We start from the raw sequence: 21,480 nt of genomic DNA, 5'->3' as shown, positions 1-21,480 counted from the left end.
AATATTGCCCCTCCTCTGGTCGGACAATCTACATACTGTGTTAGAAAAGCTTCCTGGACACACTGCACAAACACCACCCCATCCAAACTATTTGATCTAAAGAGTTTCCACTCAATGTTTGGGAAGTTAAAGTCACCCATGACTACTACCCTGTGACTTCTGCACCTTTCCAAAATCTGCTTCCCAATCTGTTCCTCCACATCTCTGCTACTATTGGGGGGCCTATAGAAAACTCCTAACAAGGTGACTGCTCCTTTCCTATTTCTGACTTCAACCCATACTACCTCAGTAGGCTGATACTCCTCGAACTGCCTTTCTGCAGCTGTTATACTATCTCTAATTAACAATTCCACCCCCCCCACCTCTTTTACCACCCTCCCTAATCTTATTGAAACATCTATAACCAAGGACCTCCAACAACCATTTCTGCCCCTCTTCTATCCAAGTTTCCGTGATGGCCACCACATCGTGGTCCCAAGTACCGATCCATGCCTTAAGTTCACCCACCTTATTCCTGATGCTTCTTGCGTTGAAGTATACACACTTCAACCCATCTCCGTGCCTGCAAGTACTCTCCTTTGTCAGTGTTCCCTTCCCCACTGCCTCATTACACGCTTTGGCGTCCTGAATATCGGCTACCTTAGTTGCTGGACTACAAATCCGGTTCCCATTCCCCTGCCAAATTAGTTTAAACCCTCCCGAAGAGTACTAGAAAACCTCCCTCCCAGGATATTGGTGCCCCTCTGGTTCAGATGCAACCCGTCCTGCTTGTACAGGTCCCACCTTCCCCAGAATGCGCTCCAATTATCCAAATACCTGAAGCCCTCCCTCCTACACCATTCCTGCAGCCACGTGTTCAGCTGCACTCTCTCCCTATTCCTGGCCTCGCTATCACGTGGCACCGGCAACAAACCAGAGATGACAACTCTGTCTGTCCTGGCTTTTAACTTCCAGCCTAACTCCCTAAACTCATTTATTACCTCCACACCCCTTTTCCTACCTATGTCGTTGGTACCAATGTGCACCACGACTTCTGGCTGCTCCCCCTCCCCCTTAAGGATCCTGAAGACACGATCCGAGACATCCCTGGCCCTGGCACCTGGGAGGCAACATACCTTCCGGGAGTCTTACTCGCGACCACAGAATCTCCTATCTATTCTCCTAACCATTGAATCTCCTACAACTATTGCTTTTCTATTCTCCCCCCTTCCCTTCTGAGCCCCAGAGCCAGACTCAGTGCCTGAGACCTGGCCGCTAGGGCCTTTCCCAGGTAGGCCATCCCCCCCCCAACAGCATCCAAAACGGTATACTTGTTTTGAAGGGGAATGGCCACGAGGGATCCCTGCACTGTCTGCCTAGTTTTTATTTTCCCCCTGACTGTAACCCAGCTATTCTTGTCCTGTACCTTGGGTGTGCTTACCTCCCTGTAACTCTTCTCTATCACCCCCTCTGCCTCCCGGATGATCCGAAGTTCATCCAGCTTCAGCTCCAGTTCCCTAACACAGTCTTTGAGGAGCTGGAGTTGGGTGCACTTCCCGCAGGTATAGTCAGCGGGGGCACCGGTGGTATCCCTCACCACCCACATCCTACAGGAGGAGCATGCAACTGGCCTAGCCTCCATCCCCTCTTACCTTACAGAATATAGCTGCCCTGTGGACCAACTGGATCTCCGTCCTTCGGCTCTGCTCCCAGTCAGCTGCACTCTCTGTAAACTCTTGGCTCTCTTCTCACTCTTTATGGAAATGTAGGAAACAAAATGAAAGGAGCACCTTACTCCCTCCTCACCTAACTCCCTCAGTCACCAAACTCTCACTATAGCACTCAAATGCACCAAATTCAGCTCTCCCTCAGTCACCAAACTCTCACTATAGCACTCAAATGCACCAAATTCAGCACTCCCTCAGTCACCAAACTCTCACTATAGCACTCAAATGCACCAAATTCAGCACTCAGTGCAAACACAGTCTGCACTGTAGGGGATCACTTTTATACTGTGAATCTAGCCTCTGAAAACTGGCCTAATCCAATTAACTAATTAACAAGTTCCAGCTGCAAGTGCCTACAAGTAGAAGCTTTGTTTAAAGCTGATTGAAAATTCACCTTCTTCTAAACCAAACAGCAACATTTAAGTTAATTAACTCAATAAAAGAAAAACTAGACTTTAGATAAAAATGAAGCCTTATACTCCCTCAGTCACCAAACTCTGACTACAGCACTCCAATGCACCAAATTCAGCACTCAGTGCAAAACCCTGGGGTCCCACTAGGGGCTCCTAATCCAAGCATTAAGGTAGTTCCACTCATTATGCCAGCTCGATACCCGCCACAGTCCAGCCCGGACAGTAAGCTGCCACTGGAATAATGCTGAGTAAATGAGGTCTCCCCGTGAGCTCACAGTTGCTATGGGAACCTTGCTTATGACTCTATTCTCTAAGGTGATTGAAGACGAGTGCTGAATCCTTACTGCAAAGCTTACCCATAATAATGGAGTTGCCATGGCAACCCAGAATAGCCAAAGTGAGAGAGGACACTGACTGAGAGTATAAGAACCTCTCTTTGTGAAGGAGGGATAGAATGACGTATTTGTGATGCTGAGGTGATCCTGTCTGACGGTTGTTGGGGTAATGGCAGCAATGAGAAACAAGACTGAGGAGCTGAGAACTGCAGCTGGAGTTACTGGTTTCTTCTCTGAATTCTCTGTCCGTTGGGATTCACTTTTCCCGCTGGCAGCGCGCCGTGGGTTTCCGGGCGGAGTGGGGTGGCTGCAATGGGAAATCCCGGGCGCGATCGAACCCTCGCGCGATTTCTGACGCGCAGGACGCCTCGTTCAATCTGACGAGATCGCGCAAGACGTCGCGATCTGCCTTCCTTACTTTAATAATAATCTTCATTAGTGTCACACGTTGGCTTACATTAACACTACAATGAAGTTATTGTGAAAATCCCCTAGTCGCCACACTCCGGCGCCTGTTCGGGTGCACAGAGGGAGAATTCAGAATGTCCAATTCACCTAACAAGCACGTCTTTCGGGGCTTGTGGGAGGAAACCGGAGCACCCGGAGGAAACCCACGCAGACACGGGGAGAACGTGCAGACTCCACACAGATAGTGACCCAAGCCGGGAATCGAACCCGGGTCCCTGCCACTGTGAAGCAACAGTGCTAACCACTGTGCTACCCTGGCGCCCTACTGGACCGACCGACACGTGACTCCAGATCCATGGCAATGTGGTTGACTCTTAAATGCCCTCAGAGATGGGCAATAAATGCTGGCACAGTCAGCGACGTCCACATCCCAGGAGGGAATAATTTTAAAAGGTTATTTAAAATCTATGTCCCCTGATTTTTGGTTCCTCTGCAGAGGTAAGTTCTCCCCAACAGGCACAAAGCTCGAAGACATCATTAGCAACCATGGACTTCCATTGGATTGGCCCATGATGATGCTGGGCAAAGTATCGCGGTGGTTTACCAATGCCCTCTGCAGTGTAACTGACCAGGAAACTCCCGCTCTTACCGCCGGACATGGATTGGAAGGATCTACAGGCTGGTAATCAACCTGATTGGATACATTATGAACACCCCTTCCAAGGCCATCAGGTCCTGGGACTTGAACCCAGAACGTTTGGTCATGAGGTACGGACAATACCCACCGCATCACAAGACCTCAGCCAAAGTAAATAGGTCATCCCTGCTCTATGCAAGTTCCTCCTAATTTTTAATATGAAGTCTCCCTCCCCTGGTGTAACCCCCAGCCTATTCAATCTGACCTCATTACTGAAATCCTCCAGTCCAGACAACAATCCTGTCAGTCTCCTCTACACTGAACAATGTGCCTCACCTGGAGTATTGTGCAGTTTCCGTCTCCCTATCCGAGGAAGGATATCCTTGCCACGGAGGGAGTACAATCGGGGTTCACCAGGCTGATTCCTGGGATGACGGGATTCTCCTGTGAGGAGAGATTGAGAAGACTGAATTCTCTAGAGTTTTGAACAAGGAGAGGCGATCTCATTGAAAGGTACAAAAGTCTCGCAGGACGTGACGAGGTAGATGTAGGTCGGATGTTTCCACTGGCTGTTGAGCCTAGAACCAGGGGCACAGGGCAGGGAAGACTGAAGTGAGGGGGGAATCTCTACCTCAGGAGATGGTGAATCTTTGGCATTCTCCTCCCAGAGACTCAGTTGTTGAGTATATTCAAGACAGAGATCGATGATAATACCGAGGGATTCGGGGATAGTACGGGATAGTGGCTTTGGGGTAGATGATCACGCATGATCTAATTGAATAGCAGAGCAAGCCTGAGGGGCCGAATGGCCTACTCCTCTTCCTATGCCTCAGTGGCAGATTTTGACGGACAACATTGAGTATAAAATTGGCAAGTCATGTTGCAGCTGTATAGAACCTTAGTTAGGCCACACTTGGAGTATGGTGTTCAATTCTGGTCGCCACACTACCAGAAGGATGTGGAGGCTTTAGAGAGGGTGCAGACGAGATTTACCAGAATGTTGCCTGGTATGGAGGGCATTAGCTGTGAGGAGAGTTTGAATAAACTTGGTTTGTTCTCACTGGAACGAAGGAGGTTGTGGGGAGACCTGATAGAGGTCTACAAAATTATGAGTGGCATAGACAGAGTGGATAGTCAGAGACTTTTTCCCAGGGTAGAGGGGAGAATTACTAGGGGGCATAGGTTTAAGGTGCAAGGGGCAAGGTTTAGAGTAGATGTACGAGGCAAGTTTTTTTACACAGAGGGTAGTGGGTACCTGGAACTCGCTGCCGGAGGAGGTGGTGGAAGCAGGGACGATAGTGACATTTAAGGGGCATCTTGACAAATACATGAATAGGATGGGAATAGAGGGATACGGATCCCGGAAGTGTAGAAGATTTTAGTTTAGACGGGCAGCATGGTCGGCGCGGGCTTGGAGGGCCGAAGGGCCTGCTCCTGTGCTGCACTTTTCTTTGTTCTTTGTTCTTTGAACACTTGTGAGAAGCACCTCGGTGTTTTACTATATGGCAAAGGTGCTATAACCCCATGGTCATCCATGCTGCCAAGGTTCCCTGTATAGGTTCATTTGGATGAATGTGTTAGCAGATGGCACTGAATCTCTGGGGACAGTGCCCCTTGTGGGCGATGGTGACATTGTGGTCATACCATTGGACTAGGGCCCTTGCTCATGCTGTGGGTTCAAAGTCCACTAGGGCATCCAGTGGACTATGAATTCAATCAATAAATAATGAGCTATCCTCGATGGTTCTAAAAACTCATCTGGCCCACTAGTGTCCTTTAGGGAAGGAAATCTGCTGTCCTTACCCGGTCTGGCCTACATGTGACTCCAGACCTCAGCAATGGGATTGACTCAGTTACCCCCTGCCCTGACCAACATCCCCACAAGCCATCGGCATTATCCTAGTGGACTGTAGGGTTCAACAAGGTTATAATAAAGGACAAGCTTTTATTTATTGAGTGCACCTCACAGCCTGTTGTAATGTTGGGAGAACCATTTGCCCTGGAGCTTTCAATTAGCCGCACACTTTGGAGTTTACCCGCAAGCTTACAGACAAGGAGTTCAGGCATTTTTGTGCCATTTACAGTTGGACATGTTCAATGTTGGCAAGCAGCCATGGACTCAGAGTGGGCGCACACTCATTACATACACACTCCAAGTAGGTCGCGGACCCAAAATAGCAGCTCTGAGGAACTGCGTGTTTCTTTTTTTAAAAGTGGGCCACGCCATTGTTGTTGCAGGAGAAGGTGCAGGAATAACGTTACTTTCATCCCGTTTCTCCCAGTACCTCCTCCCTTACTGGGGGCTTCAGCGTTACTTCCATTCAGAGGTCAGGTTGCGCAACTCTTGGGTTGTATTCCCGTTGGGTGGTGGGGTCCAGAACAAGGGGGCCGCAATCTTAAAGATTGGAACCGGGGCCATTCAGGAGCACCTTTTCCATGACGGGATCATGGAAATCAGGCAAATGCCAGGCTGACAGCTGGCTCAGTTGGCAACATGATTGTTTGCTTATTGCAGTGTTTCAGGTTTAACTCCCAATACAGGGCTCGTGTGCAAGAATCCCGCCTGATGCTCCTGTGTAATACCGAGGGAGCTTTGCACTGCTGGAGGTGCGTTTTTGGATGTGATGTTTAAGGGCCTACCTGCTCGGGTGGATTAACACAAACCGACGGTGCTACTTCACAGGAGAGAAGGTGGGCCATCACAGGCGGAGTGGTCAATATGTATCCACCAGGAAAACAGAGAATTTAGTCGTTACCACATTGCTGTTTACATACAGATCAAATAGGAGAAGTAGGCCATTCGGCCCCTCGAGCCAGCTCCGTCATTCAATACGATCATGGGTGATATGTTTGTGTTTCCAGTTCCACATTCCCGTCTACCTCCCCCGCGTCCCGACTGTCTCTCATCCCCTTGCCGAACATGAATCTATCTACCTCTGCCTTCAAAAATGTTCAGTGAACCCCCCTCCCTCTCCGACCTGCACCCAAGTCGGGGTTTAAATCCGATGGGGTTCCCCCTTGTTAAGGGGAACCCCTGCCCTGTTTTACCAGGGAGGTTCATACCAGAGCCATAGAGTCATAGATGTTTACGGCAGCACGGTGGCGCAGTGGTTAGCACTGCAGCCTCACGGCGCCGAGGGCCCAGGTTCGATCCTGGCTCTGGGTCACTGTCCGTGTGGAGTTTGCACATTCTCCCTGTGTTTGCATGGGTTTCGCCCCCACAACCCAAAGGTGTGCAGAGTAGGTGGATTGGCCTCGATAAATTGCCCCTTGATTGGAAAAAATGAATTGGGTACTCTAAATTTAAAAAAAATATAGATGTTTACAGCATGAAATATAGATGTTTACAGCATTAAATCAGGCCCTTTGGCCCAGCTTGTCCGTGCCGCCCAGTTTCTATCACTAAGCTAGTCTCACTTGTCCTCATTTGGCCCATAACCCTCTATACCCACCCTGCCCGTGTAACTGTCTAACTGCTTTATAAAGGACAAAATTGTACCCGCCTCTACCACTGCCTCTGGCAGCTCGTTCCCGATGCTCACCACCCTGTGTGTGAAGAAATTTCCTCTCTGGTCTCTTTTATATCTCTCTCCTCTCACCTTAAACCTCTGCCCTCTTGTTCTAGACTCCTCTACTCTACTCCCCTACTCTTCTACCACACTCCGTGGTGGTCATGGGGACCATGGTCATGGTGCATAACCATCCGAGGGGGCCGTAACATGTTGCAGGGCTGGAGGACGTTACAGAGACCGGGTGAGGGAGTGAGGCCATTGAGGGGTCTGGAAAGAAGGATCAGAACGTTAAACGTGAGGCATTGCTGGTCGAGGAGCTGAGTTAAGGTAGTGAACACAGAGGCAGCTGTGATGGGTGAATGGGACTTGGGTGGCACAAAAGAATGACAAGGTGACCACGTTGCCCTTATCAAACAGCCATTCCGTCAGGGCGAAGGACAGACAGAAAAGGAGTGTCACACAGCTGTCGGCTCCAGTGACAGTGGCAGTCTGCCAGGATGCTACCATCCCTGACATTCACCAGCGAGAGTGGCAGTCAGCCAGTATCCCACAATTCCTCTGCACATCCCAGTGCAGCTGGTCGCAACAGGAGGCGATGCAGCTGAAGGTAGCAATGGGCAATCAGCCTAGTCATGTACTTTGCTGCTGTCGGCTCCAGCTGCTCCCAGGAGCCAGTCAGCTTGCTGCAAAACTATTTTTACATCGGCAAATGTAGGGCGCAAGAAAATCTGTTTGGCAACATTCGCATATTCCAACAGAGCTACAGCCCGAGCATAGCGACACTAGACTTGTCCTACTTCTATTATTACATCCAGTCTGTAGCAGAGAAACAGGCCATTCGCTGTGTGGAGTTTGCACATACTCCCCGTGTCTGCATGGGTTTCACCCCCACAACCCAAAGATTTCACAATATACATTAATAATCTGGAAGAAGGAACTGAAGGCGCTGTTGCTAAGTTTGCAGGGGGTACAAAGATCTGTAGAGGGACAGGTGGTATTGAGGAAGCAGGCGGGTTGCAGAAGGACTTGGACAGGCTAGGAGAGTAGGCAAAGAAGTGACAGATGGAATACAATGTGGAAAAGTGTGAGGTTATGCACTTTGGAAGGAGGAATTTAGGCATAGACTATTTTCCAAATGGGGAGATGCTTCGGAAATCAGAAGCACAAAGGGACTTGGGAGTCCTTGTTCATGATTCTCTGAAGGTTAACGTGCAGGTTCAATCAGCAGTTAGGAAAACAAATGCAATGTTAGCATTCATGTCGAGAGGGCGAGAATACAAGACCAGGGATGTACTTCTGAGGCTGTATAAGGCTCTGGTCAGACCTTATTTGGAGTATTGTGAGCAGTTTTGGGCCCCGTATCTAAGGAAGGATGTGCTGGCCTTAGAAAGGGTCCAGAGGAAGTTCACAAGAATGATCCCTGGAATGAAGAACTTGTCGTACGAGAACCGGTTGAGGACTCTGGGTCTGTACTCGGAGTTTAGAATGATGAGGGAGGATTTCATTGAAACTTACAGGATACTGCGAGGCCTGGATAGAGGGGATGTGGAGAGGATGTTTCCACTTGTAGGACAAACTAGAACTGGAGGACACAATCTCAGACTAAAGGGATGATCCTTTAAAACAGAGATGAGGAAGAATTTCTTCAGCCAGAGGGTGGTGAATCTGTGGAACTCTTTGCCGCAGAAGGCTGTGGAGGCCAAATCATTGAGTGTCTTTAAGACAGAGATAGATAGGTTCTTAATAAATAAGGGGATCAGGAGTTATGGGAAGAAGGCAGGAGAGTGGGGATGAGAAAAATATCCGCCATGATTGAATGGCGGAGCAGACTCGATGGGTCGAGTGGCCTAATTCTTCTCCTATGTCTTATGGTCTTATGTTCAGGCTAGGTGGATTGGCCACGCTAATTGCCCCTTAATTGGAAAAAAATAATTGGGTACTATAATTTATTAATTAAAATACTTTTCAGAACCACAGAATGTCCCCAAAGCACTTTGCAGCCAATCAAATACCTTTGGAAGTGTGGTCACTGTTGTAGTTTCGGAAATGCAGCACCCAGTTTACGCACAGCAAGCTCCCAAGGACACCAACATGACAATAATCAGATAATCGCTTTCTTTATCTGTTGGTGGATGGATTACATTGGTCGGAACACCTCCGCTTCTTCGAAGTAGCAGCCTTGGGATGCTTTACACCTACCTCTCTACAATTGCCTCGGAGTCCCCAGAAATGAATAACTGGCCTCCTGCACCACCACCCACATAGGGAGAAAAATCATAGCATTAAAAAAAGAAACATTTCCTTTGAATACTTCAGTTAATTTATCATAGTGTTGGGGAAAAGGCTGTTGGACCGGGTGGAACGGTTGGTGAAGTGGAATCTCCTTGAATCCATCCAACCACTGTCGGCAACAGCGAACACAAAAGTAGGGCGGCCATTTTGGAGATGGCTAAAACAAGATGGGGTTAGATACAGATTAAAGCTCCCGCTACACTGTCCCCATCAAACACTCCCAGGACAGGTACAGCAAGGGGTTAGATACAGAGTAAAGCTCCCTCTACACTGTCCCCATCAAACACTCCCAGGGCAGGTACAGCACGGGGTGAGATACAGAGTAAAGCTCCCTCTACACGGTCCCCATCAAACACTCCCAGGACAGGTACAGCACGGAGTTAGATACAGATTAAAGCTCCCGCTACACTGTCCCCATCAAACACTCCCAGGACAGGTACAGCACGGGGTTAGATACAGAGTAAAGCTCCCTCTACACTGTCCCCATCAAACACTCCCAGGACAGGTACAGCACGGGGTTAGATACAGAGTAAAGCTCCCTCTACACTGTCCCCATCAAACACTCCCAGGACAGGTACAGCACGGGGTTAGATACAGAGTAAAGCTCCCTCTACACTGTCCCCATCAAACACTCCCAGGACAGGTGCAGCACGGGGTTAGATACAGAGTAAAGCTCCCTCTACACTGTCCCCATCAAACACTCCCAGGACAGGTACAGCACGGGGTTAAATACAGAGTAAAGCTCCCTCTACACTGTCCCCATCAAACACTCCCAGGACAGGTACAGCACGGGGTTAGATACAGAGTAAAGCTCCCTCTACACTGTCCCCATCAAACACTCCCAGGACAGGTACAGCACGGGGTTAAATACAGAGTAAAGCTCCCTCTACACTGTCCCCATCAAACACTCCCAGGACAGGTACAGCACGGGGTTAGATACAGAGTAAAGCTCCCTCTACACTGTCCCCATCAAACACTCCCAGGACAGGTGCAGCACGGGGTTAGATACAGAGTAAAGCTCCCTCTACACTGTCCCCATCAAACACTCCCAGGACAGGTACAGCACGGGGTTAAATACAGAGTAAAGCTCCCTCTACACTGTCCCCATCAAACACTCCCAGGACAGGTACAGCACGGGGTTAGATACAGAGTAAAGCTCCCTCTACACTGTCCCCATCAAACACTCCCAGGACAGGTACAGCACGGGGTTAAATACAGAGTAAAGCTCCCTCTACACTGTCCCCATCAAACACTCCCAGGACAGGTCTAGTGAATTGATCTTGAGGCCTGTGACTGGAGGCACAGCTGACAGTGGTAAGTGACATTTGGTATGTCCTCCAGCTGGAGAGAGGAAAGAACCAACCCCGGTTGATTCTGAACACAGGCTAGTTACCGCCCCCCCGCAGCCCCCCCGGCCCCCCACCGCCGCATCCCCCCCCCCACCCCAGCCCTCTACCCCCCACTCCTGAGATGTGTAAGCGTGTGTACACACCGGTATGTGTGCGTATACATGTTTCAAGCAATCCTGCGAAACACCTTTGAATGGTTTATTATACATTAACGGCGCGATATTAATGCTGGTTGATGTCTGTCACTGGACCTGCTGATGTTTCTTGGGAAAAAGTCTGTCAATAAAAGACATAATAACCAACAGTGGCAGAGGCAAGCGGAGAGGAGGGGGTGGAGGGGGGGGCGGGTATATAACCCCCTCCCCAGTACACGGTTTCAACACACACAGCTGTCAATTCTAAACTATATCTTGGTGCCCAGTGAGACGCCACTCTCTGCCGAGTCAGTCTGTATTCTTTGCAAATGGATCCCTGGAGCTTCCTTCTGTAAACTTTGAGACTGGAATGAGTGTAATAAATAATGTAGCAGCCATGGAGATTGAGTATTGATATAAAAAGGATGGTCTCATGTTAGCTGAGGTTAGTGGGTAATGGAGCAATCTATATAGTCTTCCATTACTGGGAGCACTAACAGAGATATCAGGAGCTGGAAGATCCAGGATCCTCAGGCAGAGGACAGTCTGTCTCTTTCGGGATTGAAATGCACAATCTGCTTGAAAAGTGCATTTAAGAACATTAAGAAATAGGAGTAGAGCATAGGACCCCTCCGTACAGCTCCTTCATTTAATCAGATCCAGGCTGAGCTTTAATAAAATCAAATTACTGCGGAGGCTGGAATCTGAAACCAAAGAGAAAATGCTGGAAAATCTCTGCAAGTCTGGCAGCATCTGTAGGGGGAGAAAAGAGCGAACGTTTCGAGTCCAATGACTCTTTGTCAAAGCTAGGCTGAGCTTTAACCTTCACTCCACATTGCAGCCCCATCCATCGATGCCTGTGAGCGGAAATCCATCAATCTCAGTCTTGAATAGACTGATTGAGCATTGATAATCCACTACACTGCCCCCATCAAACACTCCCAGGACAGGTACAGCACGGGGTTAGATACAGAGTAAAGCTCCCTCGACACTGTCCCCATCAAACACTCCCAGGACAGGTACAGCCCAGGGTTAGATACAGAGTAAAGCTCCCTCTACACTGTCCCCATCAAACACTCCCAGGACAGGTACAGCACGGGGTTAGATACAGAGTAAACCTCCCTCTACACTGTCCCCATCAAACACTCCCAGGACAGGTACAGCACGGGGTTAGATACAGAGTAAAGCTCCCTCTACACTGTCCCCATCAAACACTCCCAGGACAGGTACAGCACAGGGTTAGATACAGAGTAAAGCTCCCTCTACACTGTCCCCATCAAACACTCCCAGGACAGGTACAGCACGGGGTTAGATACAGAGTAAAGCTCCCTCTACACTGTCCCCATCAAACACTCCCAGGGCAGGTACAGCACGGGGTTAGATACAGAGTAAAACTCCCTCTACACTGTCCCCATCAAACACTCCCAGGACAGGTACAGCACAGGGTTAGATACAGAGTAAAGCTCCCTCTACACTCTCCCCATCAAACACTCCCAGGACAGGTACAGCACGGAGTTAGATACAGAGTAAAGCTCCCTCTACACTGTCCCCATCAAACACTCCCAGGACAGGTACAGCACAGGGTTAGATACAGAGTAAAGCTCCCTCTACAGTGTCTCCATCAAACACTCCCAGGACAGGTACAGCACGGGGTTAGATACAGAGTAAAGCTCCCTCTACACTGTCCCCATCAAACACTCCCAGGACAGGTACAGCACGGGGTTAGATACAGAGTAAAGCTCCCTCTACACTGTCCCCATCAAACACTCCCAGGACAGGTACAGCACAGGGTTAGATACAGAGTAAAGCTCCCTCTACACTCTCCCCATCAAACACTCCCAGGACAGGTACAGCACGGAGTTAGATACAGAGTAAAGCTCCCTCTACACTGTCCCCATCAAACACTCCCAGGACAGGTACAGCACGGGGTTAGATACAGAGTAAAGCTCCCTCTACAGTGTCTCCATCAAACACTCCCAGGACAGGTACAGCACGGGGTTAGATACAGAGTAAAGCTCCCTCTACACTGTCCCCATCAAACACTCCCAGGACAGGTACAATGAAGGTGGAGTCTGCTATTCGGCCCGTTGAGTCTGCACCAAGCCTTCGAATCGGATATCTGCCCATTTACACTCCCCCATACACCCCGCTCTATCCCCATAACCTCACCTGTCCTGCACATCCCAGGACACTAAGGGGCAATTTATCACGGCCAATCCACCTAACCTGCACATCTTTGGACTGTAGGAGGAAACCAGAGCACCCGGAGGAAACCCACGCAGACACGGGGAGAACGTGCAGACTCCGCACAGGCAGTGTCCCGAGGCTGGAACCAAACCCGGGTCCCTGGCGCTGTGATGGAGCAGTGCTAACCACTGTGCTGCTGTGGAATCCTTCAAAAGCCTAATCGCACTGCTGCAGTTTGACATTATCTTGCCCACCAGCAGCCAGCAAATGACCCCGGCCTAACAGAGTGCTCAGTAACCTTAGCCCGGCCCACAAGGACCTGGGTTAGCAACCAGAAGCTCTGAACCTGGATAGCTGCTGCTTGTCAGTCCTCTCTGCAAGCAATAGACAGTTTTTTAAAAATCTCTCCAAATCTGCTTATTCCCTGTTCCAGCAGAGATTCTTCTGCATTTTGTAACCAAGAGCACACCCTTGATGCAGTACACAATCTATAAATAAAAACAAATCTTCCTATAGCGCCTCAGGCCATTGGAGCCTCGGGCTGTAGTGCCTCGGGCCTATAGAGCCTCGGGCCTATGGAGCCTGGTGCCTATAGAGCCTCGGACCTATAGAGACTCGGGCCTATAGAACTTTGGGCCTATAGAGCCTCAGGCCTATAGTCTCTCGGGCCTATGGAGCCTCGTGCCTATAGAGCCTCGGACCTATAGAGCCTCGGGCCTATAGAACTTTGGGCCTATAGAGCCTCAGGCCTATAGTCTCTCGGGCCTATAGTGCCTCGGGCCTATGGAGCCTCCGGCCTATAGATCCTCTGGCCTATAGTGCCTCGGACCTATAGTCCCTTAGGCCTATAGTGCCTCGGGCCTATGGAGCCTCAGCCTATGGAGGCTCAGGCCTATAGAGCCTCAGGCCTATAGAGCCTCGGGCCTATAGAGCCTCGGGCCTACGGAGTCTCGAGCCTATGGAGCCTCGGGCCTATGGAGCCTTGGGCCTATGGAGCCTGAGGCCTATGGAGCCTGAGGCCGAGTGAAAGCTGGCCATTCCTCAAGGCGTTGCTTTGCCCCACAGTTAAACTTTATCTGCCTTGTTCACTTAACCCTTCAAACCAGTGGTGTATGTAAGCTGACCCTCAGTGTCTGCGTCTCACCCAGTGTCAGAAATGCTGACTCAAAAATCCAGCGTGTGTCAGGTATTTTTTTTTTTCGTGAAATTTACAACCATATCAACAGAAAGGAACCTTTTGTGTTCATTTGACAAAGGAAAACTCCAATTTATAACAAACCAGAAAATGCTGGGTACGTTCGCCGACCGTGAGCAGGGGTAACCTTCATCAGCGATGACCTTTCATCAGGACTGAGAGGCATTAGAGGTATATAATTTACATATCTGTTGACTTGTTCCCCCCTCCTATACGTATCTGTTATTTTCTCCACATAACCCCCCCCCCCCCCCCCCGTGTCCTGAATTAGTAGCGCTGGTCACAACCAGGCCGTGTGTGATGACCCATGGGAGGGAAGCTCTGCTCCCTCAGCCCCGTGTTCCTCGCCTGCCTGCCATTCGCTGGTGCGGGGCTCTCTGCTGTCGCCGCTCGTCAATGAGATTTCCCATTGAAGCCACCCCACGCCGCCGGGAATCCCACGGGCGAGAGTGCACTCCCGGCGGGGACAGAGAATCCCAATGGCTGGAGAATCCCGGCACATTCGCAGCAACACCTTACATTTATATAGCACCTCTGAGCGCGGCAGAAACATCCCAAGGTGGCTTCACAGGAGCGTCATTAAGCAGAGCGTGACACCGAGCCACATAAGGAGATAGGTCAGGTGACTAAAAGCTTGGAGAAGGAGTTCGGCAGCGATAGAGAGGCAGGGAGGTGCACAGAGGGAAATTCGAATCGCTTCTCGGCCTTTTGGCTAAGATCAAGTGTAGTTTCTGTTTTTTTCAGTTTTAATGTCTGGGATGTCCCTTGTCTGGGGACCATATATTGAATTGATTTTTGGAGCAGGGAGGTGGACTGGGGGATTGCTCCGTCCGCTCCTCGCATCGACCCGACGTTGCGGTATCTCCAGGAATGGTGCAAAAAAACAAAAGAGAGGGAAATTCGAGAACTCGGCCCCAGCAGCTGAAGGCTCAGCCACCAATGAATAAGATTGGGGATGCGCAAGAGGCCAGAATCAGAGGAAGTAGATATCCTGGAGGGTTGACGGGCTGGAAATGATCACCGAGATTGAAGTGAGGAAAGACGGTAGAGGGGGATTTGAAAACAAGGAGAAAAAAACAAGATGTTGCGTGACCAATGTGGTTCTAACCTCAATGTCTGACCCAGTTCCGATGTTCTTTTGTGACCAGCTGTTTGCAGAGCTGCGTACGGTGATCCAGCCCCTTTGCACCAAATAATTACATTCCAATACAGCATTCCAACAAAGGAACACTCTCACTATTCTATCCTAGCAGCCTAGTCCAGGATTCTCTCCCCCCCCTCCCTCACTCTCTCCTCCTCTCCCTTCACTCCCCTCTCCTTTCCGCATATTGCTGAGATGGATGGTGTTATTACTTATAAGCCTACTATAAATATGTCACCCATGCTATCTTATTTAGGGGCTCAGTAGTTGGCAATCTCACAAGGTTGCGATTTCAAGTCTCACTCCAGGATTGGGGCAGGTAACCCTGGCTGACGCTCCCACTGCAGTACCGAGGGAGTGCTGCACCGTTAGAGGTACTGTCTTTCAGATGATACCCTCTCAGGTGGATATGGAAGATGGCACAGCCTGTATTCTAAAGATGAGTCTGTGGTGATGTGCATCAATGTAAATGCATGTAGGCTAGCTAGACACTAGAGGGAGCACCAAAGACATCACCCACACACACTCAACCAATTGATCAGTTAGATAGGACGCGACCAATGGACATTCACGATACACACAGAGGTGACACGACCACAGGAGGGCATTACACCAACCCATATATAAAGGACACCACACACATGATCTGCCTCTTTCCAGTGGAGACAGTCAGTGAGAACAGACACAGGGTTGATCCAATATTACACCCACCACGTGGATTGCAACAACTGGTTAGTCAGTCTGGGTAGCTATAGTAGGATTAGCACAGATTATCACAGAATTTACAGTGCAGGAGTCTGCACCGGCTCTTGGAAAGAGCACCTACCCAAGGTCAACACCTCCACCCTATCCCCATAACCCAGTAACCCCACCCAACACTAAGGGCAATTTTGGACACGAAGGGCAATTTATCATGGCCAATCCACCTAACCTGCACATCTTTGGACTGTGGGAGGAAACCGGAGCACCCAGAGGAAACCCACGCACACACGGGGAGGATGTGCAGACTCCGCACAGACAGTGACTCAAGCCGGAATTGAACCTGGGACCCTGGAGCTGTGAAGCAATTGTGCTAACCACTGTGCTACCGTGCTGCCTACAGCAGTGTCGAACCCGAGTAATAGAAGTGTAAAGAGTTTAATAAATGTGTTGAAGTTATCTCCACGTCTGAACCTTCCTTTGTCAAGTGCACCACAAGGAAACCGCTTATGTTACACCTACAACATAACAAATCAGAGTCCAGGAGTTATTCATAAGAACATAAGAACTAGGAGCAGGAGTCGGCCATCTGGTCCCTCGAGCCTGCTCCGCCATTCAATGAGATCATGGCTGATCTTTTGTGGACTCAGCTCCACTTTCCGGCCCGAACACCATAACCCTTAATCCCTTTATTCTTCAAAAAACTATCTATCTTTATCTTAAAAACATTTAATGAAGGAGCCTCAACTGTTTCACTGGGCAAGGAATTCCACAGATTCACAACCCTTTGGGTGAAGAGGTTCCTCCTAAACTCGGTCCTAAATCTGCTCCCCCTTATTCTAGTTTCACCCGCCAGTGGAAACAACCTGCCCGCATCTATCCTATCTATTCCCCTCCTAATTTTATATGTTTCCACAAGACTCCCCCTCATTCTTCTAAATTCCAATGAATATAGTCCCAGTCTACTCAGTCTCTCCTCATAAGCCAATCCTCTCAACTCCGGAATCAACCGAGTGAATCTCCTCTGCACCCCCTCCAGTGCCAGTACGTCCTTTCTCAAGTAAGGAGACCAAAACTGTACACAGTGCCCAGGTGTGGCCTCACCAGCACCCTATACAGCTGCAACATAACCTCTCTCCTTTTAAACTCCATCTCTCTAGCAATGAAGGGTAAAATTCCATTTGCCGCCTTAATTACCTGCTGCACCTGCAAACCAACTTTTTGCGATTCATGCACAAGGACACCCAGGTCCTTCTGCACAGCAGAATGCTGCAATTTTTTACCATTTAAATAATAGTCCATGCCCCATGTCCTGGCCAACGTTCCTCCCTCAACCAGCATCACTGAAGCAGATGGTCTGGTCGTTTTGAAATGCAGTCACTATTATTCCATTGGCAAATAGATAAACCGTTCCCATTGGGGGAAGGATGGAGATCCAGAGGAATAACTTTGATACGCAGCGCATCATTAGCATCTGGAATGCGCTGCCTGAGTGTGGTGGAGGCAGGTTCAATTGAGGCCTTGAAGAGCAAAGTGGATCATTATCGGAAGAAGAAAGATTTGCAGGGATATGGGGAGAAAACTGGGAAGTGGGACCGGGTGAACCGTCCTTGCTGAAGGCTGGTACCGACCTGATGGGCTGAATGGCCTCCTTCTATGTTGTAACCATTTCTGTGATTCTATTATCACGTTGTTATCTGTGGGATCTTCCTGTACACAATTTGGCTGCTGCATTTCCTACATTACAACATTGACTACACTTTAAAAGGTGAGTCTCTGAATGGTGCTCTTTAATTGCAAATCTGAGCTGTGATGTCCAGGCTTAAGATTCCTCTCTCTATCCGCCTCACAGGGAAAGCGCACATTAACCGGACGCATATTTCAGTATTGTACTAATATAGGTGGGAAATAAACAGTAAATGGCAGAATCCTTAAGAGTATTGATAGGTAGAGAGATCTGGGTGAACAGGGACACAGGTAGCACACTTGGGGCAGCACGGTAGCATGGTGGTTAGCACAATTGCTTCACAGCTCCAGGGTCCCAGGTTCGATTCCCGGCTTGGGTCACTGTCTGTGCGGAGTCCGCACGTTCTCCCCGTGTCTGCGTGGGTTTCCTCCGGGTGCTCCGGTTTCCTCCCACAGTCCAAAGATGTGCAGGTTAGGTGGATTGGCCGTGATAAATTGCCCTTAGTGTCCAAAATTGCCCTTAGTGTTGGGTGGGGTTACTGGGTTATGGGGATACGGTGGAGGTGTGGGCTTAGGTAGGGTGCTCTTTCAAAGAGCCGGTGCAGACTCGATGGGCCGAATGGCCACCTTCTGCTCTGTAAATTCTATGATTCTAAAATTCTATAGGTTACTGAAAGTGGCAACACAGGTGGAGAAGGTAGTCAAGAAGGCATACGGCATGCTTGCCTTCATTGGCCGGGGCATTGAGTATAAAAATTGGCAAGTCATGTTGCAGCTGTATAGAACCTTAGTTAGGCCACACTTGGAGTATGGTGTTCAATTCTGGTCGCCACACTACCAGAAGGATGTGGAGGCTTTAGAGAGGGTGCAGAAGGGAATTACCAAGATGTTGCCTGGTATGGAGGGCATTAGCTATGAGGAGAGGTTGAATATACTCGGTTTGTTCTCACTGGAACGACGGAGGTTGAGGGAGGGGCAACCTGATAGGAGTCTACAAACTTATGAGGACAGAGTGGATAGTCAGAAACTTTTTCCTAAGGTGGAAGAGTCAATTACTAGGGGGCATAGGTTTAAGGTGCGAGGGGCAAGGTTTAGAGTAGATGTACGACGCAAGTTTTTTACACAGAGGGTAGTGGGTGCCTGGAACTCGCTACCGGAGGAGGTGGTGGAAGCAGGGACGATAGGGACATTTAAGGGGCATCTTGACAAATACATGAATAGGATGGGAATAGAGGGATACAGACCCAGGAAGTGTAGAAGATTGTAGTTTAGACGGGCAGCATGGCTTGGAGGGCCGAAGGGCCTGTTCCTGTGCTGCACTTTTTTGTACTATTTGTGGGTACAGGATAACTGCTGTGTTAGCCAACATAAACCTGAGATTCATAAACCCGAGACTGAGGTACACTTGGTAAAACACAAACCTGTGGTTCCTGGCCTGACCACCAGGTGGAGCACCATCAGGCCTCATCCTCCTCATTTTGAGTTTTATTAAGAATTTGGTTGATTTCGGTTGATAGTGGTTGTGCAATTCTCCGAGATGGTATTTGCAGCATTTTGCAGTCAGGCTGATGTCATTGTCGCTGATGTTGCTTCAGGAATCTCCATTTCCACTGAGGCCTCTCCAAGTGCTTGCTTCAAGACAATCTCTCACTCTCTGTGTTTCTCACTCTCCCTCTCTCTATCGCTCCCTCCCTATGTCTCCCCATTCTCTTCATCTCGCCCCCATTGGCAGAACCTTCTAACCCTTTCTCCTTTATCCTGCTGCCCCAAGAGAAAATCTATAATCTCCACCTTAACCACTCCCTGAGGTAATAGGTTCCCATTCTCACCGTCTCTGGGAAAAGGAGTTTGTTCTGAATTTCTCAATGGCTTGGATCCAATCACAATATTAAACATATGATGAGTCACTAGATTAGAATTGGATTTATAATGTCAAAGATGTTCCTCAGCCCTTTTGGCAATGAGCACAATTTAGATCCACTTTATCAGACCCATCCTCTCTCAGGCAGCCACACAGGCCAATCGAAACACAGGCTTCATTCCCTGAGGGAGGAGTACCCAAGGCCTCAGTTTAATGACAAACCCAAAATGTGGCACTCCCAGCACTGTAGCCCACCCTCAGTAACACCCCGGCGACAGGGAGGTACAGCACTCCCTCAGTACTGACCCTCTGACAGTGCGGCACTCCCTCAGTACTGACCCTCTGACAGTGCAGCACTCCCTCAGTGCTGACCCTCTGACAGTGCGGCACTGCCTCAGTACTGACCCTCTGACAGTGCGGCACTCCCTCAGTACTGACCCTCTGACAGTGCGGCACTGCCTCAGTACTGACCCTCTGACAGTGCAGCACTTCCTCAGTACTGAACCTCTGACAGTGCAGCACTCCCTCAGTACTGACCCTCTGACAGTGCAGCACTCTTTCAGTACTGACCCTCTGACAGTGCAGCACCCCCCTCAGTACTGACCCTCTGACAGTGCGGCACTCCCTCAGTGCTGACCCTCTGACAGTGCGGCACTCCCTCAGTACTGACCCTCTGACAGTGCAGCGCTCCCTCAGTACTGACCCTCTGACAGTGCGGCACTCCCTCAGTACTGACCCTCTGACAGTGCAGCACTCCCTCAGTGCTGACCCTCTGACAGTGCGGCACTCCCTCAGTACTGACCCTCTGACAGTGCAGCGCTCCCTCAGTACTGACCCTCTGACAGTGCAGCACTCCCTCAGTACTGACCCTCTGACAGTGCAGCACTTCCTCAGTACTGAACCTCTGACAGTGCAGCACTCCCTCAGTACTGACCCTCTGACAGTGCAGCACTCTTTCAGTACTGACCCTCTGACAGTGCAGCACCCCCCTCAGTACTGACCCTCTGACAGTGCGGCACTCCCTCAGTACTGACCCTCTGACAGTGTGGCACTCCCTCAGTACTGACCCTCTGACAGTGCGGCACTCCCTCAGTACTGACTGTCTGACAGTGCAGCACTACCTCAGTACTGACCCTCTGACAGTGCAGCACTCCCTCAGCACTGACCCTCTGACAGTGCGGCGCTCCCTCAGTACTGACCCTCTGACAGTGCGGCACTCCCTCAGTACTGACCCTCTGACAGTGCAGCACTCCCTCAGCACTGACCCTCTGACAGTGCGGCACTCCCTCAGTACTGACCCTCTGACAGTACAGCACTCCCTCAGTACTGACCCTCTGACAGTGTGGCACTCCCTCAGTACTGACCCTCTGACAGTGCGGCACTCCCTCAGTACTGACTGTCTGACAGTGCAGCACTACCTCAGTACTGACCCTCTGACAGTGCAGCACTCCCTCAGTACTGACTGTCTGACAGTGCAGCACTCCCTCAGCACTGACCCTCTGACAGTGCAGCACTACCTCAGTACTGACCCTCTGACAGTGCAGCACTCCCTCAGCACTGACCCTCTGACAGTGCGGCGCTCCCTCAGTACTGACCCTCTGACAGTGCGGCACTCCCTCAGTACTGACCCTCTGACAGTGCAGCACTCCCTCAGCACTGACCCTCTGACAGTGCGGCACTCCCTCAGTACTGACCCTCTGACAGTGCAGCACTCCCTCAGTACTGACTCTCTGACAGTGCGGTGCTCCCTCAGTACTGACCCTCTGACAGTGCGGCACTCCCTCAGTACTGACCCGCTGACAGTGCAGCACTCCGTCAGTACTGACCCTCTGACAGTGCAGCACTCCCTCAGTACTGACCCTCTGACAGTACAGCACTCCCTCAGTACTGACCCTGGAACCATCAGGCTGAAGTATGTCCTAGGG

At 50.0% G+C, this 21,480-nt stretch overlaps 1 protein-coding gene and 1 non-coding gene across 3 annotated transcripts in view; both read left to right on the top strand.

The window, feature by feature from the left end:
* The window catches only part of LOC140404344 (microtubule-associated protein 1A-like), a 197,743-nt gene that overhangs the window by 44,917 nt on the left and 131,346 nt on the right, over positions 1–21,480 (top strand). The window lies entirely within an intron of this gene.
* Positions 14,861–15,052, top strand: LOC140404516 (U2 spliceosomal RNA). The gene has a single exon (XR_011938524.1). It is a non-coding gene; the product is annotated as a U2 spliceosomal RNA (small nuclear RNA).

The sequence above is a fragment of the Scyliorhinus torazame genome, chromosome 30 (genome assembly GCF_047496885.1).
Source record: "Scyliorhinus torazame isolate Kashiwa2021f chromosome 30, sScyTor2.1, whole genome shotgun sequence".
Taxonomy (NCBI): domain Eukaryota; kingdom Metazoa; phylum Chordata; class Chondrichthyes; order Carcharhiniformes; family Scyliorhinidae; genus Scyliorhinus; species Scyliorhinus torazame.
The sequence above is the reverse complement of the archived record's forward strand: the minus strand, read 5'-3'. Positions and strand labels throughout refer to the sequence as shown.